This window comes from Vidua chalybeata, chromosome 15 (assembly GCF_026979565.1).
Source record: "Vidua chalybeata isolate OUT-0048 chromosome 15, bVidCha1 merged haplotype, whole genome shotgun sequence".
Taxonomy (NCBI): domain Eukaryota; kingdom Metazoa; phylum Chordata; class Aves; order Passeriformes; family Viduidae; genus Vidua; species Vidua chalybeata.
The window spans coordinates 11,818,505-11,835,650 of record NC_071544.1 but is presented as its reverse complement, the minus strand read 5'-3'; the positions used below and the strand labels follow the sequence as shown (position 1 = coordinate 11,835,650).

Sequence of the window (17,146 nt, the reverse complement as noted above, 5' to 3'; positions counted from 1 at the left end):
CAGCCACAGCTGTCATTTGCAGGCTGGCCTTTTCTCCTCAATCAGAAGCAGAGTCCACAGAGGCTTCAGGAAGGTGTTTTGCCTTGAGGAAGTGGCAAAACACCCTCTGCCCTTTTCTCTGCACCAGCCCCTTCCCCTGCTAGAAATGTGAGCAGGGCAAGGATGATCCTTACCCTATTGGGACCAAAACAGCCTGGAATTTGACAGTAGGAATCAGGAAAAAAAAAAAAAAAAAAAGGATGACAGAGGAGAGGGGCCCCAGCCCCTCTGTCATGGGGCTTTGGACCCTCAGTGGTCTGTGTCAGTCCCAAGAACCTCATCCCACTGGTCTAGCCCCAGTTCTACCTGAAACTGGGTGCACATATTCCTTTGTGCTACATCCACTTCCTGCAAGGGTGGGTGCCAGGATGAGATGGAGGGGAGATGGGTAAGAGGTGAGGGGTCTGGTTTACGAGGACAGAGATGGGTAAACCCTCAGCAGTGGGAAATCACCCCCAGAGCTGGCATCACTTGCAGTCTGCTTCCCCAAACCTGGCATGGCTGGAGGCACCAGGAGAGGTGAGCAGCATCCCTTCTGGGCCCCCAGGGTCCCCAACCCCTTGCTCAGCCTTGTCCCAGGTCCCTCCCTTGTAACAAAGGTGACTGTCATGACCGTCCCACCCAGTGATGATCTCAGCTCAGCACTCAGCTCAGATTGCTTGATGTGCCATATAATCCCATTTGTCCCGGATTTTCCCCAAGATCTCAGTACAGCCATGGCTCTGTGTAGAGAGTCAAGGCCACCCTACTCCTCCTCTTCCTCCCATCAGCAAAGATGCTCAGGAAGTGGGGAAAAACAAAAGAAGAAAACTCCCCCTGAGCAGATGGTGGGAGGTACAGAGGAACACAAGTGGCTGTTGGGTTCCATCCCAGGGCTGGCTGCACAACCAGTCCACCCCCAGTTTTAGGGACTGGGGTTATTCCTGCCACTGGCTGTTTCTGACAGGCAGTGACAGGCAGCCCAGCCTCCCCTTACCTTTTCCCAGTCTGTGGAGCCAATGCCAAGGGCTCAGGCAGCTCCTGGGGACTGGGGGGCTCAGGGCTCTGGGGCAGCAACCCACACCTGCATCCTCCCCAGGGGAGCAGGTGACAGGCTAGGCAGGGCACAGCATGGCCACTGACAGCTGAGCATGATCTCCCTCAGTGTGGGCAAAGGGGAGGACAATTAGGCCATAAAGATCACCAACAATAACTTCCCTCTTCTTCCTTTCTTTGACCCACTTACTACTGGTGGTGAAGTTTCTGCTGGGGAGGAGCCAGATGAGGAGCCCTTCATGGGCTCCCCAAGGAGCATCTCAGCTGCTCGAGTGGGGCTGAAGGGTGCTGAGGGGGACCCTCAGTGCCTCAGGATGCCATCTGCACTGGGGTCCCATGGGTGAGCAGATGAGGAACTGACAGAGCCCCTGGGGTCCCCAGCTGGGTGAGAGCAGGAGGCTGTACCCCCTCCATCCATCCTAGAGACCCCCAGAAATGCACCCAACCTGCAGACCACCCCTAGTCCTTCAGACCTGGTATTTCTGGTAGAAACCAGGCAGATGAAGTGGAGAGGGAGAGCAGTCAGGGCTCCCTGGGTGCTCCCTGGGGCTCGGTGCTGCTATCCGTGATCGAGTGATGCCATCTCCTGGAAGGAGCAGGGCTGGGACGTCCCTGGGGCCAGGCTGCACGCAGCTATCCCAGATGGAGCAGGGACACCATCCCATCAGCTCCTGCTCCCATGGAGGAGGCACTCAATATGGGAAACCAAGTCCTGCCTTGTCCCCCAACTCGCTCTGAACCCCACCATGGTTTCTGCAGGAGCGGGAGATGCCCACAGAGAGTCAAGGAGACATCTCCCCTTGCTCCCCCTTTCCCCCACAGCCTTCTGCCCCACCACCTCCCCACTCCCTCCAGCTCCTATTGCTCCCAAAGGCAAATCTGTGGCTTCAGACCAGCATATCCCAGAGCTGCATGGCCACTCACATCCCAGTCCAGCCAGGACCTTTCAGTCATTCCCTGTCTCCTGAATACCCCAAGAGTTACCCCTCCTCTCTGGCAATGGAGACATCAGTGCAACCCTCTTGCAGAGGACAACTCCCTTCCTCAACTCCCTCAGCCCCACTGCAGACTCACGTGTGGCCTTTGGTTCTCCCCAGATGCCTGAACCACCCCTGTGCTGTCACTTGTGTCCCCAGGCTGAGGAGAGTCTGCAGAGCTGATCCCCAGAGAGATGGACCAGGACAGCCCAAATGGATGTGCCACCAGCGCTGCCACACAGCTCCCCTCTCCCCACCCAGGGCTCAGCGATCCTCTTTGGGATCTGGATCAGCTTTCTTGGCAAATGCAAATGCCACAAATTGACTATTCTCAAGAGGGCACTGGGGACAGGGACACATGCTGGCAGCCCTCATTGCTTCCCAGCACATGTGGGCCCTGCTCTCAGCAGGCTGGGGGTGTGATTCCCCCTGCACTGGTGGAGAGCATTCTGGTTTCACTCCTTGGCTGTGTTTCGGGCACGGGGCAAGCAGAGGGTTAACGATTCCCACATTAAGTGGCTGCAGATGTGTGGGAAAGTCTGGGGCAAGCGGACGGCACCGTTATTAGTATTCACCCAGGAGCCTGTCGCTGCCTCCCGGGGCTCTGCTGAGCACATTTAATACCGAGGTTCGTGGTGGGGGTTAGGAAGAGTGCGTGGGACGGGGTCGGAAAGGCCCTGAGGTGGGGAAAGGCAGCGGGATAACATCGTCTGTTGGCTGCTGCCTCCTCCAAGTGCCCCAGCCCAGGGGATGTAGGCAACGGGCCAGCACCCATAAGGACACAGCACAATACATGTGTACAGCTCAGAGTTACCTCCTGACACTGCTGGCACCCTGTGGTGTCCATGGCCAGGGTTTCCAGTGCTGCAGGAGTGTTCCCAGTGCTGGGGAATGCTGCAGGATACTCCCCATTATGTTATGCTTGGGCATGCACTCACTTTGGAAGAAGCCCAGCACTTTCTGCCTCCCCTTCCTCCCTGGGCACTGGTGTCACCCACCCAGTCCAAGCAGGACCACACACACACACGGGGTACAGGCTCCTCTGGACACCAGGGCAGAGCTTTAGAGACGCTGGATGAAGCCTCAGTGCAGCTCCCTGCAGGGCCCAGGAGCGGGATCCAGCCAGGAGCATGTGCTGGCAGCTGCCACACCAGATGGGCTGCCCAGATGTGGTGCTGTGCTCCCTGGCACCCTCCACTCCTCTCTTGTGGTCTGCGGCTTGACACCACTTCAGAGCAGCGCTGAAATTCCTGGGCTGACTTGGAATTGATAGAGGCTCTGAAAAACTGAAGCTGGAGCAAATCTGGCCCTCATCAAACCTTCAGAGAAGTGGGGTAGGCCAACATCTGCTGCGTCTTTCGTACCTGCCTGTCACCTGCTGGCACATGGGACCTGTTGCTGACTCCAGCATGGTTGTTTCCACCATTGTCTTGGGTCACCTGGCTCTGGTCTCTCTACTCTGTGTCAGGCTTGGGCTTTTCTCTGTGGTCCCAGCTCTGCCTGGGATGGGGCAGGAGTTTGGAGAGCTGCTTTGATCCACGTGATGCCAAAGCAGACCAAATACCCTGGAATGTCCTGTCTCAGTGGCTGATTTCCCTACCAGAGATGCTGCACTACATGACCCCAAGCCCCCATTAGCACTTAACGATGCTTATTGAGGCTGGAAATCTCAGCTGAGAGGGGTCTGGCATCCCACACTGCAGCTGTCCCAGCCCCAGGGGGACCACTGGGTCCTGCAGCACCACGAAGCACCAAAAATAGAGGTGAGCAATGAAGGGCTGATGATGCCGAAGTAGCAGAGCTGCTGCCCTCCACCCCCACACTTGCACAGGCGAGTTCCTCTGGCTTTGGTGCTTCCTCTGAGCTGGCCTTTCCCAGGAGCTGCCGTAACCCCAACGAGCTGTTCCTAAACAAAATGTGCGGCTGTGGATGCTCCCTGGGGATGTACAGAGTGGGCTGACGTGTGCTTGCCGGGATGCTTTGGGCTCCCCAGGGCTCTCAGCATCCCCAAACAATGAATCCTGGCCTTTGCAGACTGGGAGGTTTTGTTTGCCAGATTCTTCCTGGACCCAGCCTGGAGTGGGTATTGGGGCCATCTGTTTGGAAAGGACTGAGGGGGAAATATGTCCCACTTCAGGCTCAGGATGCTCTACCCTCAAGCATGGTCTGTGTCGTCTTTTCCACCCCCTGCTCATCCCAGGTAGCCCATCCCTAATGCAAGGGGCCCAGCAGGATTTCTCCCAGTGGAGAAACCCAGTGGGTTTCTCCCTCTCCCACTCTGCCTGGAGCAGTCACGTCCTTGGAGCGAGGACACTGCCAGGAAATAGCTCTGCTGAGCAATTCCCAGCAGCCCTTAGGTCCTCACACATGGACCCACCAGACACATCTTTGCCCCTTGGGAAAAGCCTTGGGAAGAGCCATGTGCAGAGCACGTCCCCTCTGCTGCCTGCCCCCCACATGAGCTGCTCTCGCGCTCGCTGGCTCCACTTCTGCACAGCAGCCTGTCTCGGCCCAGGGGGGTGACAGGACCCCTGACACAGAGCCACCACCAGGTCTGGAGTTGGGGGAATCCTTCCAAGCCAGGGCTGCATCCCTCCTGCAGCTGTCCTGCTGCCAGGCATGGAGCTGGCACACCAGCCCCATGCCATGAGTGGCACACAGGGATAACCTGGCTGCTGCAGCCTGGCTTTCCTCACCCTCCACAGCTACACACAATAAACACCTCCACTTTGGTTTTTCATAGATAAAAAGAAAACATGGAGATAATGTCAGATAAGCAGCAAATCCCTTGGGCTGGTCCAGCCAGGGAATCATTCCCTGTGGCCATTGTGCAGGCATTTACTAGCTTGGCAGGAGGGGATGAGTCTGCCTTGCAAAAAAAGCAGAAACACAGATTTCAGCAGTGTTGTCATTACGGGGAGGGCTTTTTAATTCTGAGAAAGGAAAGTTAAAGAAAGATGGACAGGTGTCTTTTCAGGATAGCCAGTGCAGTTTTGCACTTTTTCTTGTTTGGATCAGAGAGAAACACAGAATGGTTAAGGCTAAAAAAGACCTGTAAGATCACTGAGTCCAACCCACCACAGCCACCTTCACCACTAGGCCATGTCCCCAGATGCCACATCTAGACATTTTTGAACACTTTCGGGGATGGTGATTCCACCACTTCCCTTCACAGCCTGTTCCAATGCCTGACCACCCTAAAGCATCCCCAGGATGAAAACGGTGGCAAGAACTCATGGTCAAAAAGCAGTTTTCATCCAAAGATGACCTGTCCCCTGTTACAGTGCTAAAACAAATTGAAAAAAAAATCCCCCTCTGGACACACGATAATGTTCTGCCTACTGGAAGTTTCTCAGAAACTTGATTTGAACTCCTTAAGAAACTGGGAGGATTTAAAGCTGGTTCATCACCTGGATTCCATCCTCCCAGGGCAGCAGGGGTGTAGGACATCTGAGATGATGGCAGGGCTGAGGTGATCACTCCTGCCACCTCTCCAGCTCTGTCTCGGCAGCCCCAACAGCCCCAAATCCCCAGCTAAACCCACCCTCTGCTGCAGCATCCCAGTTGCAGAAAGCCTTTTATCCCCCTTTCCAAAAAAGAAGAGTTGCAAGGGTGCGTTGGTGGTCCCCAAGGGGCAGTGGCCAGTCGGGGTCAGGGGCCAGGAGCAGCAGGGCCGGCACAGCACAGGGAGGCATCTGGGGGAACACACGGAGTCAGTTCAGTACAGGCCTTTTTTAATAAAAACATGAGTCAGCTGCTGGCGTGGGCAGTGGATTTTCTAAACATCCCCTCATATCCTGAGAAAAGGGAAAAAAAAAAAAGAAAACGGGAGGGGGGGGGGGGGCTTGAGGGGAAAAAAAGAGAAAGAAAATAAAAGAAAAAGAAAACAGGAGAAAGGCCAGAATTGAAAGCAGACACAGGGAGAGAGCAGCTCCTTCCCTCCGATTTAAGGAGGCGATAGTCGGGCTGGTCCGGGCTCCTTTTGTTCCCTGTTAGCCGGGCCCTCATCGCTCGCCCCATCGCAGCCTGCAGCAGAACTCCCCTCTCCTTGCAGCCACTTTGGCTTCTCCTCCTTTTAAATTTTTTTCTTCACCCATCACACTCGTCCGCCGGGTGTTAATCGCAAGTTCTGCTCCGCAAAGGGTCCCCACAGAGGGTGGAGGGAGGAAGTCGGAGGAGCTCCGCTCCTCATTGGCGAAGCAGCCTCCCCCCTTCTCCTCCTCCCGAGGTCTCTTTTATTTATACACGCACGCACACACGCGTGCACATCCCTCGGCCCCGGGGTTTGCTCCACACTCGGGTCCGAGGAGGCAGAACCCCCTCCCAGCTGGGCTGGGGGCTGCACAGGGCACTGCTCAGATGCACTAGAGGAGGAGAGCAGGGGCTTGGCTGCATCCCAGCCTTGGCACAGCCTTGCCTCTCTTTTTGATTTTATTTTTATTTTTTTTCCCCTCCTCCCTTCCACTTCATTTCTTTCTTTCCCTCTCTTTCGCCTTTAAGTGGAAAAGCCTTGCCAGCTGGGGAAGGCTGGGAGGGCAGGGAGAGCCTCAGCAGGCAGCAGATAGAGAGTTTGGAGGAGGAGAGGAAGGAATTTTGGAGCCTTCCCGGTGGGACGTGCGGCACAGGCACTCGGCCGGTGGGACCCTGCTCAAGGTAAGCTCTTGTGTCGCCCACCCGGGGGCTGACTCGCCCTCCTGCTCAGCTCTGGCTCTCCAGATGGGAAACGTCGTGTTGGAGCTGGTACAGTCCCGAAGGACCCTGTCCCTGAGCCAGCCCGGCTGCTCTGGAAGGGGCTTTGCTCCCCTCCAAGGGGTTGGCAGCCCGAAACGCCCACCAGGCTCTGGGGAGATGGTGTTTGGTGGAAAGCAGCTGAATTCTCTGGCATCCCATGGGAAAGAACATGGCATCAGCTCTCACCAGGTCCTGGGTGGGGACGGCTGAGAGGAGCAAGGGGATGCTGCAGCTGTAGGACAGGAAGGGAGGACCCCACTGCAGCGGGAGTAGGGCCCAGGTGATCTCTGCTTCTCCCTGGATCAGGGGCTTGCCCTGGCTCTGCAACCTGGTGGCTGTGGGAGGGCTGGCGTGTGCAGGGGGAGGAGGCTGCTCACCATGCCAGTGAGATATCCTTTAGAGTGTGAGTGCAGAGCAGTGTCAGCCCTGTCACTGTCAGCCTGTCCAAACACACCATGGCCATCCCTAAATGCAGGCTGCTCCAAGGACAGTGTCACCTCTGTCTGCGGCCATGGCAGGGCTCCTGTGCCTGTGGGCCATGGAGAGGGACATGTGCAAGCCCTGCCCAGGACCTGTGCCTGGGAATGCTTGGTAAAACTCTAGCAGAGCTTGGTAAAACTCTACTAGGCATGGATGTGGGCAACTACTCTGCTGTCCTGAAAGCACAAGAGCTGAGGGCCTCCAACAGGGCAGAGCTGATCTGGAGTGAGGCTCTGACAGCCCAAGGACAGGGGTGAGCATGACCTGCGGGGCTTTGGTGCTCACAGTGGGCTCAGAGTATCCAGCTCCTGCACTCACCTGCCAACTGGGAGTCATTCAAAACAGGATTTGTGGTGGAAAGGGATGTTGTGCTTCTCCATCCTGGTCCCAGAGCAAGTGGGGTTTATGCTAAAGCAGGGGGAAAATAGCTTAAAGTAGTTGGTCTGGTGTGCAAACCCTAAGCTGGCAGAGGCTTGGCATTCCCAAACCTTTTCAGGTGTCCCATTAATGACAAGGATTAACAATCTTGAGACCCAGTGTTTCTGAGGGGCTATTGAGGGGTGGCTGGGAGGGTCATTCCCCCCTCAGCACCCTGCAGGACAAGATGCTTGTGCCTCCCATGCACTTGGGGAAGGAGTGAGTTTCATGTGGTCACTGTAAGCCAGTGTCAAGGACGTGTCTCTGCCTGGCAGAGGACGCAGGCCAGACTGGCTTGGAGGAGGAGCTGCCAGGCAGCTGCCCTGGTTGGCAGCCCTGGCCAGGGTCTGACATGAGGCTTGGAGTCACTCCTTGACAGGGATGTCACCAAGCTTGGGTTGCTTTGGCTGCTGTGGCAGCCACCAACCCTGGGCAATGTCCCTGAGCCCAGGAAACACCCCTAGATCAGTCGGTGCATCAGGAGGGATCAGTGTTTTGGACAAGCACCAAGTCACAGCAACCCAATTGCAGCATGCATGGGGCTTTTCTCTCTTCCTAAAGCTGGCTGTCCCTTCCTCCAGCTCAGGAGCATGGAGGGTCCTCATAGAAGGAGCAGTCCAGGAAACAACAGCCACTCAACTCCCCATCCCTGGATCACCTCCTGCATCCCTGCCCAGGACTGGGAGTGCGGGGTGCCCGTGGTCGGTGTGCAGCAAGCATGGCCAGCTGCACTACTGCAGTCTGGGAGAAGTTAGCCATGCTTATTGTCCACAGTCCTGGGCATATCTTGTGGTGTGCTGCAGGGCTCTGGCCTGGGCTTGGTCCGGTGCAATCCCTGCATGAACCACCTGGGAGGTGGCTGAGCACACATCCTCCACCCTGGGGTGGCACCGAGCTGGGAGGGCAGCTGGTGTGCATGGGAGTGAGGGAGGATCCCAAGAGCTCCAGCAGAGTCCAGAACCAAGCAGAGTGGCTGTAGTGGACACAAACCAGATTGCAGCATGGTGCCAGGAAACCCAAGCTCTTCCTGAGGGATGTGCTGGAAGATGCACAGCTGGAGGCAGCTCACAGAGGCAGGGGAGGGAGCAGCTCCTCCCCAGCAAGTGACACCAGGTGCTTCAGCAGGGCTAGGCATGGAGTGGATGGGCTCAGGGACAACAGTGAGGATGATGAGAAGTCCAGAAGAAGCTGCAAAGGACTGGGAGAGGGGTTGATGTGTCTCGTTGGTCACTGGGTGTTGTGGGAAGGTGACACACAGTCTTCATGCAGAGGAAAAGTCATCACAGAGAGAAAAGAGTTTTTAGGGGAAATGTCTGTAGGCTTAAAGACAGAAGGATGAGTTCCTTCAGCCTCACAAGTCTCAAAGGACATGTCAGGAAAAGCTCTGGCTGGGCAGACATGGACACAGGACAGTGACACCATGATCACTTTCAGCCTCATTTTTGATGGGTCTGTGACAGGATTTCCAAGGCACTCAGAACAACACTCCCAGGGAGAGGAGAGCACTGAGCCTGTCTGCAGGAGTAGAGCAGGACAGGATTGTCTCAGTGAACACAGTGAACACTTTCCTCAGTGAGAGGAAAGCTGAGATTAAGAAATGCTCTTTAGCTGCAGGAGTGATGCCATGCAAAAAGAGACCACGTTGGCTGGATGTGGTTTTGGCCAAATGTCCAACTGCTGCCAGAGGCTCCAGGCAGGGACTTCTCTGCCTGGTCCTCAAGGTTCCTTTGGCCTCAGTGTCTGATGGGAAGTGGGATGGGATTGCAATGCTGTCCACAGTGTCAGGCTCCAGCAAAGCTCTTCCTGGGATGGAGTGGCAAAGGTCAGGGAGCAGAGGAGCCGTGCGGTGGCTGAATCCTGAATCCCGTGGGAGCACAGCTGCCGGCGCTGGCAACCAGCGCTGCCTTTGACCCAGAGCTGGAAGGAGCTGGGGACCATGTGGGCTTGGGGTTGGCTGGATGTATCCTGTCCCAGCAAGGGAGGATTGGAGCTGAACACTTCGTGGAGTTTGTTTGTTTGTACTTTAGGCAAGGGAAAGAAATCCCCTGGAGGGGAGCTGCAGGGGGAGGGTATAGACTGGGTATTGTTTCCTGAGGGGCTGGAGCAGCTCCAGGAAGCTCCTTCCGCTCCACCGGGCAAATTGGACATAACGAGGCTTGTTTTAGGGGTCGGTGTTCCCCCTCCTCCTCTCCCCCATTGCTAATTCCCAAGCTAAGCTCACCTCTGTCCTGTTCTGCTGCCACTGAGACACCTCCTCCTGGAAGGGCAGCACGTTCCAGCACCATGGGGAACACAGAGCAGCCCCAGCTGTGACAGGGACACATACTGGGGATGCACAGAGGGGTGCTGGGATGGGTCATGTGCTGAGCAAGGTGGTCCCTCGAGCCCATTGTCCTCCAGTGTGGTAACAGGAGCTGTGCAGTTATGTACTGCCCCTCACACCCTGCTTTTCCCTGGGTGCACACCAGGCTGTGGCATACCCTGGTGTGTGTGCAACCTTCCCTGGCAGCCACAACCTGCAGAGCAAGAGGACCATGGTGTGTGGAGCTTATGCAGGGAGCAGGGAGCTCACAAAACTCCCACAGGAAGGCTGGTGCCAGGAGAGCCAGGGCAGTGCAGTGTGTGGTGTTTGTCCTGCACCCATGGATGGACTGATCCAGGCCATATCTGCAGGGGAACCTGCTTATCCACCCAGGAATTGACTCACACCCATCCTACACCCTTCCTTGGGCCCCGTAAGAGCCAGTGTGTGATGGAGCTGGTGGGAAGTTGTGGGGTGCAGAGGCTGGAGCAGGGAGGGGTTGGAGAATGCAGGGATATATCAGGGCACTGCACTGATTGCTAAAGCCTGGAAATCCACCAGGAAACAGATGGAGCACCTTCTCCCTGCTGTGGCATTGGCAGGTCTCCATGGGCAGCACAGGGGTGATGCTCCTGAAGCAGCAGGAGATGGGCAATCCTGCTCCTCAGCCCCATCCTGCCGGGCCCTCTGCCTTCCCTCTTCCGACCCAGCTGCCATGTGAAAGAGGCTGTGACTGAAATCTTAATGCTACCAAGACCCAGCAATTGGCACCAATTAAATTGCTACATTCATGTTTGAATTGCTTTAACTGGCGAGACACACTGTCTTATTTATACAAAAAAATATGTTTGCTTGTGGGTTTGTCTGAACCGGCGCCAGCAAAAAATACACCATTTCAAGCCCTGTGCTCTGCAAGCTCATTCTCCTCTTCCAAACTGGAAGTCACCTTGGTTTCAGCCTTTGCCAAGCAATGGTGGCAGAACAGAAACACTGCTTTCCTTGGGGCCGGGCGCTGCAGGCACCACGAGAGGGGTCCCCTCCTCTCTCCCCACAGGCAGCTGCCAAGTTTCCTTCTCCAGGCTGGGAGCTGTTTAGGAGAATATGGTCTGATTCAGGAGCAGGACTCAGTGCCCATTTAAAAGCTGCACTCAGGGGGAGGGCAGGGGGTGCTGGCAGCTGCTGGTGCCAAGTCCTGCCTCAGCTTCTCCTCTGGAGGTTCTGTCAGGTTTTGGGGCTGGGGCTGTCTGCAGAGCATGGGTGGAGAGGGGAGCTGATTTCTGATTTGTGACTGAGAGGAGAAGTTATAAAGAAGCCTGCATGCAGGTTGGCAAGAATGGTTTATACTGCTTGGTCAGAGCATGCAGGAGGAGATAATCCATCTCTGCAGTCCTGGTGCCAAGTGACACCATCCTGGTCTTCCTGCCCCACACGTGAGCCTATGCAGGAGGGTGCAGAATCTGCTCACAGCACCAAGAGCTGCACCAGAAATTGCATTTTTCTTCCTCTCAGAAATCCAGAAGTAACAGGGCCAAACAAAAAACCCATCAGAAAGCAGCCTCTGCCCTTCACACCTAGCACTGGCTGGCTCCATCCTTTCCCACCCTGGCCGCAGTGCCAGGCTCCTCTCCAGTCCCTGCAGATAGGCTAAGGGTGCCCTGACCACAGAGATGGTGAGTGCCTAATCCCAGCCACGAGAACCTAAAACCCCAGAACAAAGCAATTAAGCTTGGGTCCCTCGGAGGCAGCTGGGAGGAGCTGATGCATCCACGGAGATTATCTCCTCCTCCGCAGATCTCAGGGAAATGCTCACAAGAGGATCAGGTTGCTCAGCCTTTGCTGCGATGTTGGACTGGTAAAACCACAACTCTGCCTGCTCCTGGGGCTTTGCAAAGCCCCTACATCCTACTGGGACTTGGGATAGTTCTTTTTCTCATCCTGCCTCCGTTGCCCTTCCCTCACAGCTTATTAGTGGTTAATTAGAGCCAGCTGGGACCTTTGGCTCCAGCCCTGGCCCCACCAGAGCAGCCACCCTGGATCAGTGGCTGTGAGCAGGTAATGGAGGTGCTGACTTGCTGGGGACTGTTCTCCTCCCTGTGCAGACACCAGCAGAGAGCTTCCCTTGAATCAGCATGGGAAGGCAGACACGACTTTCTGGCAGCCATGGAACAAGAGTGAGGAAAGCCCTGGGGATGCCAGGCCAAGGGATGAGAAGCCAAGATAGTCCTTGATCTCAGTTCCATGTCCCCTGCTTCCCTCATTTCTCTGCTCTGGTGGGGAGAAGCAGCAGGTAAGCAGATGGGCTTTGCTCAAGGCAAGCAACCCCCATCCAGTCTGACATGCCCAGGAGCTGGGACCCCTAAATGTGCTGGTTTGGGGATGGAGGGATAGGAGAGCTGAGTCACTCAGCCAGCCCCAAGGCTTTGCTATCCAGTTGGAGGGGCCAAGGGGATGCAGGGAGTTGTTTGGATCCCTGCAGCCATGTTCATAACTGACATTGCTTACATGCTTGTGAAACAGCATGGTATGTTCTCCCAAAAATGTCTTTGTTGTCATGGGTAATAGAGAAATTAGGGGATGGCCCTGGCTGGGCTGTGTTGGGTGTTTTAAAGCATCCTGTTGGAAAAGAGCACTGGGAAGGGCTGAAATGCTCTCAAGGGGCACATTTGTACCTCCCTGGGGGGGGTCATTGCACTACAAGGGGTGAGCCCTGAGTCTGCACCCGGTGAGAGCATCCCCAGACATGCACAATGCCAGATCTTGGGCTGTGCTCCAAAATGCTGCCCAGCCTCCAGCACCACCCCAGAGCAGTGCCAGCACCACCATGACCTTGACACACATTGTGTGCCCCAGGGAGTCCAAGGTGGGCAGGATTTGACCTGGGTGAGAAGCAGGGGATGCAGCAAGTGACAGCTGGGCATTGCTTGGCACGTGGCAGCCGTTCCTCCCAACACCCCCTCCCTCCTTCCCCAGGCCCAGGTGAACCCTGGTCCTCACCCAGGGTTTTCCCACAGTCCAGGCCAAGCTCGCAGGCTCCGGGGAGCAGCCCACGGGGTCTGGCCTTTCCTCCGAAAGCGGAAGCAGGGGAGCATGCGCAGCCGAAAGGGCCATGAATACCATCACAGGGGCTGGGGGATTATTTATAACACTGGCACCTCTCCAAACAGATGTTTCTTTTTATTCTGAACTTGCGCTAAATGGGTCACTCGTTTCCTCTGTCCCCCATGGGCTTAAAACAGAGGGGGAAAGAGGAGGGGATATGGGTGAGAGTGCAGGGCTCGCCCTGGTCCCACGTCCCTCTGTGCTGGCTCCTCACAGCGACGTGTTGTGGAGAGCCCGTGGCTGGAGATTTGCTGGATTCTGTGGGTGGACATCGTGGTCCCCCCTCGCTCGGAGAGGGAGGATGGCCGTGGTCAGACAGGGCTGCGTGGGGCTCGCCTCCCCACCCCATTCCTCACGTGGCTGACCCCAGGGCAGCTGAATCACACTGCTGGGGCTCCATGTGGGATTGTCATCCCCCCTGGCAGTCTCCCTCCCCTGCTTCAGGGTCACAGTCCTGATTTTCAGCTTTCTGTTGGATGTGTCAGGGTGCCCTGGAGGAGGCTGGGTGTGCCAACTCGTGTGCTGACATCTGCTGCAGGATCCTCATGACCACACAACCACATTCTCCAGATGCCACTGAGGCTGGGGACCAGAATCTGGGGTCCTGGGCAGGGGCTTTGGTCATGTCAGATCTGCTCCCCGATGCAGAGGTCAGCAGGAGAGCCGTCCCCTCCTGTGGGCACAGTGTCCCTGGGCTTGTCCCTCGGCTCATCCCCAGAGCTGGCATCTGCCCACGCTTCTCCTGTCTCCTAGAGAGCTCAGTCCAAGGCTGTGGCTTTAATCACATCTTCACAGCCAAGGAGTTCTCACAAAACCACTCAGAGGGTTTTGACATTAATGACACTGCCTGTGCTTGCAAAACTTCACCTCTCCCAGACTGAAACACCCCCAGATCCTGCACAATGCCAACAGGTACCCAGGCTCTCAGCATCCCCCAGTCTCAAAGTGTCTGGGTAAAGCTTTGGGGCCCCCTTGGCACTGGCATGTGGCCAGGTGAGGAGGGTTTTGCCCCCAGGTGTTCATCCCTGGGGCAGGGATGGTCTGTGGGATGCAGGGACTCCCCAGCCCTGCTGCTCCTCAGTCTGGTTTCAGATTTCCTACCTCTGTGTTTTATCAGCAGCCGTTTATGGGCCTTGGGATGACAAGTTCCCCATGTGTGCCTAATTCTAGCCTTTTGCTGGGAAAAAGAAAAAGGGCTCTGTGATGATAATCTGGCCTGTGAGTAAACATGGTGTCATGGGAGCCAAGGGACCCCAGAGGAGAGATGTTGCAACTCTGGACAATTCCAGCCAAGGGAAAAAAAAAACCAAAAAACAACCACTCAGTTTTATTTAGATTAAAGGGTGGGAAAGAAGCAGTTGCAGAGGCCAGAGGGAGAGTGGCAGAGGAAAACAGGACAAACCAAGGAGTTTCACTGCCGGACAAGCAAGGTTTGGGTTTCAGGGGTCATCAGCCTTTGCTCAGGGAGCCTTTTACCTTCAAAAGCAGGGGATGGCGTCCCCCTCCTCCTGCCAGGAATGCCTTTGCTCCCTGGCTGTGAGAGGTATTGATCACGGGATCCATAGAGGGAATTTTTTATTGCATATGGGCACCCATGATCTCACTTAATGACTCAGATGTGATTAGACAGAGAAGAAATAAAGTATATTTGACTTCCCGCTAATTTGCACCAGATGTCCCTTGCCTGTTTGGCAGGACAGCGGAGCCATCAAGCATTGTGGGAGTGCCTGGAAGCACAGCCCTGCAAGAAAAGGGGCTAGAAATAGAAATCCAGAGGAAGGGAAAGGATTGGCAGCTGTGTGAGAGCTCCTTCCTGGTCAGACGAGATGTCCTCGTGGGCAGGGCCAGCATCCAGCACCTCTGCCCAACACCGCAGGAGCAGCGATGAGGGCAAGGAGAGCATGGCCAGAGAGAAGAGCAACGTGGGCAATGGATGCAGGAATTGCCCCTGGAAATACAAAATAGAATTTGCTGAGAGGGGGCTGTGCACCCTGATGTCCAGCAAACAGTGCATTCCCTTACTGGTGACTAATGGTCTGTAGGGAGCAGAGCTCCTGCCAAGGTGGCTGTCAGGGTGGCTGTGGCTGCTCCCCCACTCCCCAGCATGCTGAGCTGTCCCTTTCCCTAAGCACCAGCTCTGCAGGCTGGTTCTCAGCTCCCACAGCTCTGGGGTGCTTGTGGGACCCCACACACACACTGGTTCTGCACAGGGCACTGGTTGTGGAGAGGCAAGAAACATGGTCTAGGTGTGCTGGGAAGAGAGCCGTGGACTGGGAGGACATCCTTGGTGTTCCTAACCCATTCTCTCCCATGGTTTATGAGGTTTACAGGGCTGGAAATGGCCTTGTCCCACATGATCCATGCCTGGGGCTGGGCAGTGCCATGCAGTGCTGTGCCAGCAGTGGCTGCAGTGTGTGTTCTGCCAGGATGCTGGGAGACACGCAGGGAGCAAGTGCAGAGGGAAGGGGACTCAGCGTATGGCAGGGCACACAGAGCAAAATCAGAGGAAATTCTCGCCTTGTTACCCAAGAAGAGCGAAGATTGAACCCACACAGCATATTTTGGGCATTAGCAAAGGCATTTTAGGCTTACTAGCATTCTTTAACAAGAGAGAGGTCTGGAGTGGGGGAACATTAATGAGTCAGTAAGGTCTGGTGATGCTTGAGCTGCTTAGCAAGGCACTCTGAGGTGCAAGGAGTAGTAGAGGTGGCTCTCTAAATTAAGGTAGTACCATCCCCAGCAGAGGCTGGATACAGCTCTTCCTTGTATCCAAACTCCTGGGCGTTGCCCTGCTCCTGCTGCAGAAATTCCTGTCCAAGTTCATCAGCCACAGAGGCATCAGCCCCCGGCCGCTCGAGCGAGGGACTGCGAGAGGAGGCGGAGGAGAAAGCTCAGCTGTCATCAGATTTGGGATGCAGGAGAAAAGGGAGCAGGCTGCTCTGGAAAAGCTGTGTAGTCATGAGATGGGGAATCATGAGACTTGAATCCCGGTCCTGGCGTGGCGAGGCCCTGGCCATGGCCCTGGCCGTGCTGTTTGACCTCTGCTCTGGCCCTCTCTCTGTGTTCTGTCTGTGGGATCACAGAGCCCTGTGCTCAGTGCTGCAGCTGCTCTGGGATGTTGGGGTGAGCCCTTTTATTCCATCTCCCAGAACCCCCCTGCAAGAGCACAAGGCTAGAGATGCTCAAACAGGATTCCAGCAGTGCCTGACCTCAGCCAGCCCTGGGATACTCCTTTGCCAGCTGGGAAAGCCAGCAGCCCCAAGGCTGGCTCAGCTCTCCTCAACTCTGCTGCAAACTCCACTCTGCTCTGCCAGGCTGGTGTGATTACAGAGGGGAGATAAGGACAGGCAGTGTCTGTGGCACCAGTCAGGGACAGTTGCCTGTATCTGTGTCTTGTTTGGACTCCAAACCCTCCCAGACACTCTCAGTCCAGCAGTGCCTGGCTCTGGCCTCGCTGGGCGTAGCGTGGGGGCGAGCAGGGACAGTGCCAACTGTCGGGGACCAGCCTCCCCCACGGCACTTGGACGAGCCCCAGTGTGGCCCCTGGGACCTGAGCCCTGCCGAGACCTGAGCCCCTGGGGAGCACAGCCACCCCACAGGCATGTGGGGCTGCATGTGGTGTGGGGCTGTGTCACCCAGCCAGCGCTGCTGCCCTGCGAGCCAGCCGACCTCCTGTCTCCTCTCCCAGCCAAATTCCTCCTTTAGAATAATAAACAGTGTGGCTCAAGAGAAAGGCTCCTTTCCCAGCCTGGCTAGGACTGGTTTGCCTTCACAGCGAGGAGCTGGAGAGGGGCAGAGGGAAGGTCTGTACCGGTGCTGGCGGGGAGGGAAGGATTGTGAGGGGTGTAGCATGGGGATGGAGAGCTGGGACAGCACCTTGGTGGCTCTGCACGGTGGGAGGTTGCCACGGAGCTGCAGGGCTGAGTGAAGGGTGCTGGACATTGCTGCAGGAGCTCCCTGGCCTCCATGATTGTGCCTGGATGGGTGAAGGCAAAGGATCCCACGGCTTAAGCATAGTCAGCTTGTGGGAAGGATGTAGGAGACTGAGGGGTCTGTGGCACCCTGC

At 56.2% G+C, this 17,146-nt stretch overlaps 1 protein-coding gene across 1 annotated transcript in view; it reads left to right on the top strand.

Annotated features, from left to right (window-relative positions):
- Positions 1-6,438: 6,438 nt before the first annotated feature.
- PDGFRB (platelet derived growth factor receptor beta) overlaps positions 6,439-17,146 on the top strand; it is a 31,575-nt gene continuing 20,867 nt past the window's right edge. The window contains exon 1 of the mRNA XM_053956721.1: positions 6,439-6,704. The gene's annotated coding sequence lies outside the window, so the exon portion shown is untranslated. The remainder of the gene's footprint in view (positions 6,705-17,146) is intronic.